Below are 11,687 nucleotides of genomic sequence, written 5' to 3' on the forward strand. Positions count from 1 at the left end.
TGGCGAGTTTGTCCTTTATACCGATGCTTCGAAGCTTGGTTTAGGTGCAGTTTTGATGCAGCATGGGAGAGTGATAGCGTATGCTTCTCGACAGCTGAAAATTCATGAGAAGAATTACCCTACCCATGATCTGGAGTTAGCGGCCGTAGTTTTTGCTTTGAAGATTTGGAGGCACTATCTGTATGGAGAGAATTGTCAGATCTTTACCGACCACAAAAGCCTCAAGTATTTCTTTACGCAGAAGGAGCTGAACATGCGTCAGAGGCGTTGGTTGGAGCTTGTGAAAGACTACGATTGTGACATTAGCTACCACCCCGGGTAAAGCTAACGTAGTTGCGGATGCTTTGAGCAGGAAAGTCGCAGTGATGGCTCACTTGACGATTCAGAAACCTCTTCAGATTGAGATGCAGAGAAGTTCGATCTTGAGACTTATCCGTGAGGTAGAGTTCCTCGTTTATCTACCTTGACCATTCAGTCTTCCCTTTTGGACCGTATTTGCAGTGGTCAGACCGCAGATGAGCAGTTGGCACAGTGGAAGAAGAGAGATGAAGCCAAGGGCAGTGTTTTGTATGCAGTCAGCGACGGTATTGTGAGATACCGAGATAGGATATGGGTTCCCAGCAGTGATTTTATCCGAGCAGACATCTTATCAGAGGCCCATACGTCCCCGTACTCCATTCACCCTGGGAGTACGAAGATGTACAAAGATCTGCAGCTATTGTATTGGTGGCCAGGGATGAAGAAGGACATCAGGCGTTTTGTATCCGAGTGCCTGACTTGCCAGTTAGTGAAGGCCGAGCATCAGAGACCAGCAGGTTTGCTCAAGACTCTCCCTATTCCCGAGTGGAAGTGGGAGAATGTTACCATGGACTTTGTGACTGGATTGCCGAGGTCAGCCAGAGGATCGAATGCCATCTGGGTGATTGTAGATCGTCTTACCAAATCAGCGCACTTCTTGCCTATTAAGACGACTTTCACCATGGTTCAGTATGCAGAGCTGTATATCCGAGAGATAGTCCGACTCCATGGTATTCCAGTTTCGATCGTATCCGACAGAGATCCCAGATTCACTTCCTCATTTTGGAAGAGTTTGCATTCGATTTGGGTACGAAGTTGCTGTTTAGCACAGCTTTCCATCCGCAGACGGATGGGCAGTCAGAGCGAGTTATTCAGATTTTGGAGGATCTTCTTCGCGCTTGCGTCATTGATTTCTCTGGGAGTTGGGAGTCGAACTTACCATTGGTAGAGTTCACCTATAACAACAGTTTCCAGTCGTCTATAGGTATGGCTCCGTATGAAGCACTGTATGGCCGCAAGTGTAGATCTCCTGTTCATTGGGATGAAGTAGGAGAGAGAGCAGAGTTGGGTCCAGAGATTGTTCAGCAGGCAGAAGATGTAGTAGTCAAGATCCGTGATAGGATGAGGACTGCTCAGAGCCGACAGAAGAGTTATGCCGATCAGCGGAGGAGAGACTTAGAGTTTGCAGTGGGCGATCATGTCTTCGTGAAAGTGGCACCTATGAAGGGTGTCATGAGATTTGGCAAGAAAGGGAAGCTCAGTCCGAGATTCATTGGACCGTTTGAGATCCTTGACAGAGTTGGGACGCTTGCTTATCGTGTGGCTCTTCCGCCGAATCTGGCCGGAGTACACAATGTCTTTCACGTCTCCATGCTGAGGAAGTATATGGCAAATCCTTCGCATGTGCTGAATTTCGAGCCGTTGCAGCTTACTCCGAACTTATCTTATGAGGAGAGACCCGTGCAGATCCTAGACAGACAGGAGAAGAAACTTCGGAACAAGCTCGTTAAGCGAGTCAAAGTCAAATGGCTCAACCATTCAGAGGAGGAAGCTACGTGGGAGTCTGAGCAGGAGATGAGAAGTCGATACCCTGAGTTTTTTCGGTAAGTTCTAATTTCGAGGACGAAATTTCTTTTAAGGGGGGAAGGATTGTAAAACCCGTAAATCAGTAGACGTATAAGCCATGCATAATTCTAGATTTTTAAATTTAATTGACTTCATTGCATGATTATTTTAAATCCATTTATTTGAAGTTAATTATTCATTATTTCAGTTCAGTAGTTTGATTTTAGCATTTCCGTTATTTCAGTGAGGCCGGACCGGAGTCGGAGTTTTGAGGTAGAATTTAAGATTCGAGAAATAATTCCAGAAGTTAAGTTAGCTAGCAAGTAAGTTCATTTAAGTTAGTAAGGGAGGTTTGAGGATTTGATTTAATTATTTGAGGTGAGTAAGAAATGAGCTCATTGAAGTTATTAAATTAAGGGGTTAGCTCACTAAATTATTTAAAGGATTAGTAAGGCTTTCAAGGATTATTAGTTGACTAGATAACCAACACTTTCCACTCATTTTATTAGGATGATTTCGGCCCCTTGGATTTATTAAGCAATTCATTCCAACTCATCAACTTTGACCAATTCTTTGCATGTAATTAGTAGGATAATTCTAGGATTTTTGAGAGCACAATTTAATTAAATAAATGGACATATCCTAGACTAGAAAATAAGAAAAATCGGCCACTACCTCCTAGAAGCATCCACCAACTCATTTGATATCAAACCATAATTCAAAATTCAAAAATGTGAAGACTTGGTCTTGATTCTTTCCTTATATCTTGCACCCACTTCCCTCACCCTCCTAACCATCATTCCCCCTCCCTTAGTCACGAAATTCAGAGTTTTTTGAGAGAGGAAAACGTGGGAATTCAGTAGGAAGCAAGGGAAGAAAAATCGAGAGCAAGAAAGGTAAACAAGAGAAGCGCTCCACCTCCTCCGTGCCGCGTCGTCGTCGTTTCGTTCGTTTTCTTTCGAAACGAAACCAGGCATGTCTAGATTTCTTTCAAACCTCAATCAAGTCATATTATCATTTATTTTTCAGTACATGATCATGTTTATTCAAGCAAAAACCGAGATACATGTCAAAACATTTTGGAACAACACATGCAGAATTTTCGTTTTTTCCTTGGCAAGCTTCACGTTTTTCTTGGTTTGTGAGTTTCAGGTGATTGGTTCGACTCCAGGCTCCCAAGGCGACTCCTAGACACGTAATAGGATGCATTAGGACCATTTTGGTCCATTCAAAACCAGCCCCATGCTTGCTGGAAATTCAGAATGACAGCAAGTTCCCATAGGCGCAGATTTGTGTTCGAAATTTCAGTTTTTGTGTCAAGGGGTTGGATCTGATCTTGGCTGCCCTAAGGGCTCTTAGCCATGGTTGGATCACTCCCCTAGCATGTATAAGACGTGACTAAGTCGCCCTTTTGGTGGCTTGGTCCATGGCTCATCGGTTTTTAAATAATCAACAAGAACAGCCCCTTTCCCCATTCGGCCCCTTCCATTTTTCAGCATATGGTTTCGTTTCTTTTGTTGCTTGGTATGGATCTTGGTTGGCCTATGGCCCTTAGCCACGGTTCATATCATGCTCCTAGATGTCTAGATCGTGCCATGGTCAATCAAATGGCCATTGGAATGACACGAGACATCGATCATAGCATAAACACTACACACGCATGCACGTTACTCTCGGTTGGACCCTTCGGTTGAGTTTTGGTATGATGCGGATTGTGGCTGGCCTAGGGCCCTTAGCCATGGTTCAAATCATTCCTTGGGATGTTGGTAAGAGTCTCTGGTCGGTGGTTCACGCCCCTAATGGCCGATAGTCTCGAAACCAACGCAAGTCTTGTAGTTGCGCAGCTGCTGGAAATTACAGCAAGTTGATGTGTCGTTTAGAAGGCTCGTTTGAGTTCTTGGTTGGCTTTTAGCCCATGGCCTTGGACTGGACAGTGCCTCATTGAGTTGGTAAGGTCATGTTTTTGACCGTTCGTCATTCGGATCATTTTCGAGGTCGTACGAGAATTTACGGTGCAATGTGCCAAATTGACTCTCGAAAGAGCGTTTCGTGTTTTGGCCTCCATTCCACCTAGATTTCGACCCTATCATTTTAGGAGCATTATTTTATGATTTTTCAGCGTATTTTAATCATGACTATATGTCGGTTCGGTGTCGGTTCAGGTTGGCTCGGAGTCATGATTAAATGCGAAGTCATTAGGCATCATAGTCGCATCTTTTGAACGTAAATTGCATAGTTGGTCAAGTTTAAGCTATTGCATATTTTTCATAGCCCAGTTAGGTTGCACCGAGCCTGGGGACGATCCAATCCAATCCAGTTGGTAAAATTACAGGAATTTTCATTACGCCAGTTAATTATTTTACGTGCATTAAATAGAAAATGATTATTCTTGAGATTTATGCGATATGGCTTGTGGTTCATTCACTATGTGGGAGTGTTATTTTATACGGTCGCCAGTGACCGATCAGTTCAGTATGGTACCACCCGGTCGGCAGTGACCGGCCAGCTCAGTTCAGTTTCAGCCTCCCCGGTAGCCAGTTACCGATCAGTTCAGCTTAGTGCAGTGGCCACAGGCGTAAAACATAATCTCAACAGAAATTTTATCAGTTATTTCAGTACAGGCTCCAAGGAGCAGACATTTTTACTGTGATTATCAGTTCATTTATGCACGTATTATAATTGCTCAGTACAGATTATTTTTCAGTATGCCTCAGGACAGGATATGTTAACTCATGCATATTTTAAATTCAGATTTTTTCTCGTTAGATGCGATTTATGCATGCTGAGTCTTTAGGCTCACTAGACTTGATTGTTGTAGGTACTGATGAGGCCAGGGCCGAGGGCGGGGACCAGTGAGCCAGCTTGGGTCGGCAGTAGTGGCACCCGAGGACCTCAGTGCAGCAGTTGTTATTTTATTCCGCAAACAATTTTTATCAGTCGTTGGATAATTTTTAAGTTGTTATTGTTGGCAAAACTTTATTTTCTTCCGCTGCTATTATTTTAAACATCAAACTTGATTCCCCAGTGATTTTATGAATGAGGCCATTTAAGTTCTTTTAAAAAGAAAATTTTTAATTTTCCGCAAATTTCAAGAAAGGAGTTTTAGGCCCCTTTACATGGTTGTTGTGGTCTCAATGCTAGAGGCGCAAACGAAGCTCCTTTCTGTCTTGTCAGACTGGCTTCGGCTCTCTTGGCCCTACTCAGAGCATCAACGAAACTATAGGATCGGCCTGTATTTACTAATGTCAATATCTCAGGATTCAATCCCTTAACAAACTGATCAGTCACAGCTTCATCATTCCCAGCCACGTGAGGAGCAAAACGTAGCAAGGTAGAAAATTGAGCAACATATTCTTCAACGCTTAAATGACCCTGTTTCAAATCTTCAAATTCTGCCCTTTTATCATCTCGGTACGAACTTGGGAGAAATCTTCGATAGAATTCAGTTTTGAAGATCTTCCACGTAATCACTGTACCACGCTGCTCTAAAACTCCTTTGGTTGCAATCCACCAACTCTTTGCGACTTCTTTTAACTGGTTCCCAATCAGTTTAACTCTCCGTTCATCTGGGTACTCAAGTGAATCAAACAGTATCTCTATATCGTCTAGCCAATTCTCACAATCAACAGTCGTCTCAGTACCCCTCAGACTCGGCGGTGTCAATGACTGAAACCTCTTCAACTGTACTTCCATCGAAGTTTCGGATACATCCATCTGATTCATCCAGATACTTCCCTGGTTCTGAGATTCTTTGAGGAGATAATCTGATTATCATAAGGATCAGTAACCAGATACCACAACCTGTTTCCAAGTTTCAATCCTCCTCTGATCATCTTACAGCTGATCAAGAGTCGGTTCTAATCCAGCCTCAATAATGCATATTACTATATCAAATCAGATAAATCAAGTAACATGTATCAACAAAGCAGTAAATCATGCTAGCACTCACATGCAAAAAAAAATAAAATTCATTCTACCCGCTCCTCTCTTCTATCATAGTCTCCATCTAATGGATATATCGCTCTGATACCACCTGTTGTGGGGACCCGGATGCTAATTCATTCCTTAATCGTTTTTAGGAATAATTCAAACAATTATAATAAATAGGGTCTAATTTTTTTTTTTTTAAATACAAAGCGGAAACGTAATGTAATTCAATTCAAATTACATATTAAATATAAACATACAAATCTTGTATTATCTACAAGAATTCAACTAGGTTCAACTATATCTCAGTGCTGAATTCTAAGTTGCTTCGAAGCCCGGATCTCCACGCTATCTAGTCCAGCCTCGTTCTTTCCTTGACCCTGATCCTATCCCACCTGTTGCCATGCACACATACAAACAAGAAAACAGCTGGATAACTCCGGTGAGAATTACATTCTCAGTATAAATCATGTATACATGCAATCATAAAAACAATATAAAAGCATATAACAGATATTCCTAACATGTATCAAAATCAGAAATATGAATCAAATATTCATCACATGTATTATATTCCTAAACGTGAATCACTATCAAGAATAAATCATATTCTAAACATGTATCATCATCAGGAACATAATTCAACATCAAGCAATGAATCACTCTCCGTGATTCTCAGACTCAGACTCGACTCAGTCCTAATCTAGGGATCCCGTTCGGAATAAGAACATACACCCACCTACACTCCCGATCGGGGTGGTGGTATGTTCTTATTCACGGACTTTGGCTCTTTCCATATCGAACACCAGTAATAGAAAAGACTCCAGTTCTATCCACTCCGATATAGCCAAACGTCCGGTGTCCTGACCTAACCGTCATGGACTATGGCTCGATCGCCAATATCCTATCCTGCAACAAAGTGCAATGGGCCAGTGACGAGTCCTCACTATCCGGCCCTTCTGTCACAACATCAAATGTCTACAACTAGGCACATTCGCCTATGACTCAAGACATACATTGTCTATAGCATCCATAGACCAGAAATATCAATCGTATTTAATTGCAAATAACAATGCAATAAAATAAAGTATGTGATTTAGGGAAACTCGAGTCAAACCTCACTCGAGTTGTGCAATCCCAACTCAACATTAATTTATACCTTTGTCTTTGCGGTCTAACGAAGTCGAAATCTCGAAGTCAAATCTATCCATATCAATCTGACAATGACAATATCAAACAGGTACAATATCAATATCTAACTCAATTCAATACATGTTCTGATTAATACTCAAATCAAAATACAATCTGATCAATGTCAATCGACATACGGTACAACAATACAATCCCAATCAATCGTGAATCTGATTAATATCAATCTACTGATGTTTCGACGGCATAATAATACAGTCTCGATAACCCCGTCAATCGCACCATCACAGATATAATACCAAAACTCATAATCAATATCGGTACCACTCATAATCAATAACCATACCACTCTGATATCGAATCTCAATCAATTCAACTCCAAAAATCATAACAATTACATACACAATCTGTTCTTCGATCTGATTCCAATTATACGATGTCTACTATATCAGAAACACCGTATATGATTCATATTCGATTCTGACAATATCATAGTTTCAACACATATCAAAACATAACAAAACTTACGTCCAGTTGTAGCCTGCGTTGATAGGAACACAGTACTGAAGTCAGATTAAAAATCAGACGGGCGGATTTCTCGTAAATCCCAATCTTTATGTCGAAGAAAACTTACGACCTTTTTCCCTTGAAGCTTGCTCGGTTGCTGAATGAAGAATCACTTCATTTATATATATATATATATATATCCACTTGTTGCATGTAAATCAACGTGTCTCCTTTTCAGGTTTTGCAAGCGGCGCTTGGGCGGTTAATCTTTACCGCTCGGGCGCGGAAGTTTTTGTCGAGATACACAACTGAACATCTCCTGGCGCTCGGGCGGAAATATTCTACCGCTCGGGCGCCAAACATTCTGTACAAACTCATGATGCATTGGCGCTCGGGCGGTTCTTTTCTACCGCTCAGGCGCGAGATGTTCGGTCCAACATCTTGAGATGTTCGGTCCAACCTCTTGGCTTATAATGTAACGATGCCCTGCTTCTTCATTTGAGTTCCTATAACCTCAATTCTGTCATTTAATCAACGTCTGATTACAGCAATTAAATCTCGGGCATTACACTAGGTTTGAATGATTGCAGGGTATGAAAATGTTGAAGGAAGCGCTGATGCTTGAGTGGATCGGGTCCGACAGTACACTCTCGAGGGACATTGTTTTCCGCATTAGCTTTCGATTTAAAGTTTTAAATTAAATTTTTGAGGATTATGTTAGGAAAGATTTTATGCTATGGTTTGAAGATTTAATGTTGATTTTCTTTTAAATTGACGTATGATTTTATGGTTGATGATTTATAGATTTTTATATATTTAAGATTTTTAATTGTTAGTTTATTTATTTTGGATGGTTTCGTTGATTAGAAGAAACTTCTGACCTAAATATGTAATTCAATTATAAGTAGTCTCTTTTATATGTATTAAAATAAAAAAAAACACACACACACATATAAATGACCTTTTTTAAAAAAAATGTCAAGATTTTTTTTATATTCTTAAAGGTGTAAATTTAAAAAAAAAAAACGTTTTTAACATATTTTTTGTTTGTTCCACTGTTACACGTCTTCAATCATTGACTCGTTTCCACGTTTTATTTTGACTTCAAACGCGATGATTGCTTTAATTCATATATTTGTTTTTTTTATTTAAAGAAAAAATGCACAATTAAACCGACAGCCCTTTTATTTATAATTATTTCCATTATTATTTTGTAGCTTTTAAATTAACTTTTTTATAAGTCAATAAACGTTGCCCAAAGTTTTAGAACAAATTTTTTTTTTCGTTTTACATTTTTTTTTGTACATTTCGTTTTACCTTGTTAGATAAATAACTTCGTTTTTAAAAAGAAAATGCAAATATATATGGCATTATATTTAATTGCGAATGTTCGTCTGAAACGGATAATATACATCATCTAAACAATAATTAAAAATTATAATACAATAAATACAAATATTTTCAATATAAGTGTCATAATTTTATATAAAATTCAACATTCTTCGAAAATAATTACTAACAAAAAATCTGTTGTACAAGAGATATATTATAAATAATAAATCCAAACGAAAATACCTCCAAATAGAGATGTCGAAGGGTTCAGGTATAAAGAGTACCAAAACTTGGACACGTGTTCAACCCAAAAATACCATTTTGTGCATATGGATCAGCTAAAATGGGTATGGTTGGTATGTGCATTATATCTTGTACTCGTATGGATACAGTTGGAGCATATCGTATATGACCCGATCCATTATCCGACCTGTTTATATTTTAAATAAGAGTATATTTCTTGTTAGATGGTTTCACGAATAAACTATGTTTTAAATAATAGTATGTCTTTTGTTAGACGGTTTCACGAATCTTTGTTCGTGAGGCGAGTCAATCGTTCACATATTTTCAATAAAAAGTAATATTTTTGTTAGAAAATGTCCAGCGAGCCAACTTATGAGTTGAAATTTATTAATTCTAATTTAAAAACAATCTTTATTTTAATAATATTTTACGATTTTATCCAATTATAGTAATTACTTTATCTGTATATTCATTCAAGATAAATATATATATATATATATATATATATATAAAAGGTACCATGAGGTATGTCTCTCAACATAAGATCATGAAACTTATTAGGAAGCGTACCACATATTCTAAACAGGTCTCTAGTCAAATCAGTCGCCTAAAATAAAGATAAAGGTCGCTTGAGCTGAGACTAGTATCTGTGATGTAAACGTCATATTTCATTGGTAAAGGCTTTGAGATGTCCATTCATACAAATGAGTAATCATTTGATGATTCACTGAACAATACTCCCCCGATCTTTCCAAGTGGTAATCATTTATCGAGTTGAATATTCCCCAGTTATGGTTGTACACCATTAGTCCTTTGACCCGGGATAACGTACAGGTTCTATATACTAGCATTCACTTTGATCCGTTTACCAACCCCATTGAGAATCATTAGTTGGCGAGGTTGAGTATATTTTCGAAATACATAGGAGCAAAATACATTGTAGATTCACCGTTTTCCTACGGTGGAAGATTCACTATTTTCTTACGGTTGAAGATATCATATGTGATCTAATGAGTTAATAGTACAAGGAATCTCTGACCAGAGTAAGACATGTGCATTTTGGATAGGTGTTTTCTCGATTGCACATACCATATAACTATCATTACTCAATGATATATACATCATATGGTTATCGAATTCATATGCAACTCTCGATATGGCAATGGATATTGATTCGATCTGAACATATGAATTGAAGGGACCGTAATGTACAATAACTATAACTTAAGGTTCTTGTAGGTACTATCAACGATGCATAGGGGATCATGAGGCGATACTACTAAACGCTCTTACCATGATCCGATGGGTGCAATCAGAAACAAGTTCTGACATTCTTGATCAAGAGCTGATTAGAATAAGCCTGAATAAGAATAAATGTTATTCTGAATCACATGGAAGTGTGAACCTACAACTAGTTGTATCTCTGAACCATTGAAGGTTACACAAGTATTAGATTATGTGTTCCCGTCGAGATAGTCAAAGTTCAAGAAGTTGAATTTGGCGAATGTAATTTGATGGAGATCAAACATAATATTTATAAAGGAGTTTATTTTGTCAATACTTATAAAAGAGTTTATAAGTTGATTCAATAGAATGAAAGAAGTGGAAGTTAGCTTACTACTAATTGAGTAAAAAGAGTGGAATTGTCTGTTTTGGTGAAAGACTTCACAAAACTGGCAACAACAACAAATGAATCAGTGAAAATTTTGATCTTCGAAATTTTGAATTTCCATTATATGAACAAGATTTATATCCTTGATAAATTGACGTTGTCAGATTGTCAATCGAGATTATAATGAGTTTACAATTATTTATTTAATGAATTTGGAATTTATTTATTCAATAACAGTATTAGTAACAGTGACTACTAATATGTACAATAATCTAATAAAATATTCTAAAAAAATCTAGAATAATTTACTAATAAATTAAATAATGATTTTTTTAATTAATGTGTCTATGTATATAATAAATGTGTATATGTAGATGTATTAATATATACACACACATACTTTATATGAAAATATAAAGATGTGTGTATAAAAATATATCATGCATATCAAAATTTGATTAATACGTTATATAATTTAATGAAAATTTAATTAATGAAATTAAAAGTCCTAAAGACGCTAAGACTAGGAATCTTAGTGACATATGACTTATCTATTTTTAATAAATATGTTATCAAAGGTTAATAACACAACACACACAACACAAGGCATAAAAATACACAACAAAATTCCTCATCTCCGCCTAAAAGTATCGGCCATTACGAAAATTTTTCTTCAAAATTTTGGGCCGTGTGCTTCCACAATCGTCGGACTGATTCCGGATTTCTGAAATTCATGAGTCTCAGTCTTAAAACATTTGAGATTTCTAGTGCGATCCAAACAAATAATATAGCCTATGACCGTGGAATTGATTAGGCGATCAAAAGAAGTGAGATCGGTTCGAAGAAATATACAAGAATGATTATATCAACTTGAAATTCGAAATAGTTTGGAGCCAGTGTTAAATATGCAAAGATTACAATTCTAAACATCCTACGTTTTGGGTACGAGAAAACTATACTCCAAATTTTTTCAATGGATGATTCAAACAGAATATATGTATTACAAAATTGGCTCATAAGACCATCTTACAAGAGTTTTTGTGTTTAAATATAC

The sequence above is a fragment of the Primulina tabacum genome, chromosome 15, assembly GCF_025594145.1.
Source record: "Primulina tabacum isolate GXHZ01 chromosome 15, ASM2559414v2, whole genome shotgun sequence".
NCBI lineage: Eukaryota > Viridiplantae > Streptophyta > Magnoliopsida > Lamiales > Gesneriaceae > Primulina > Primulina tabacum.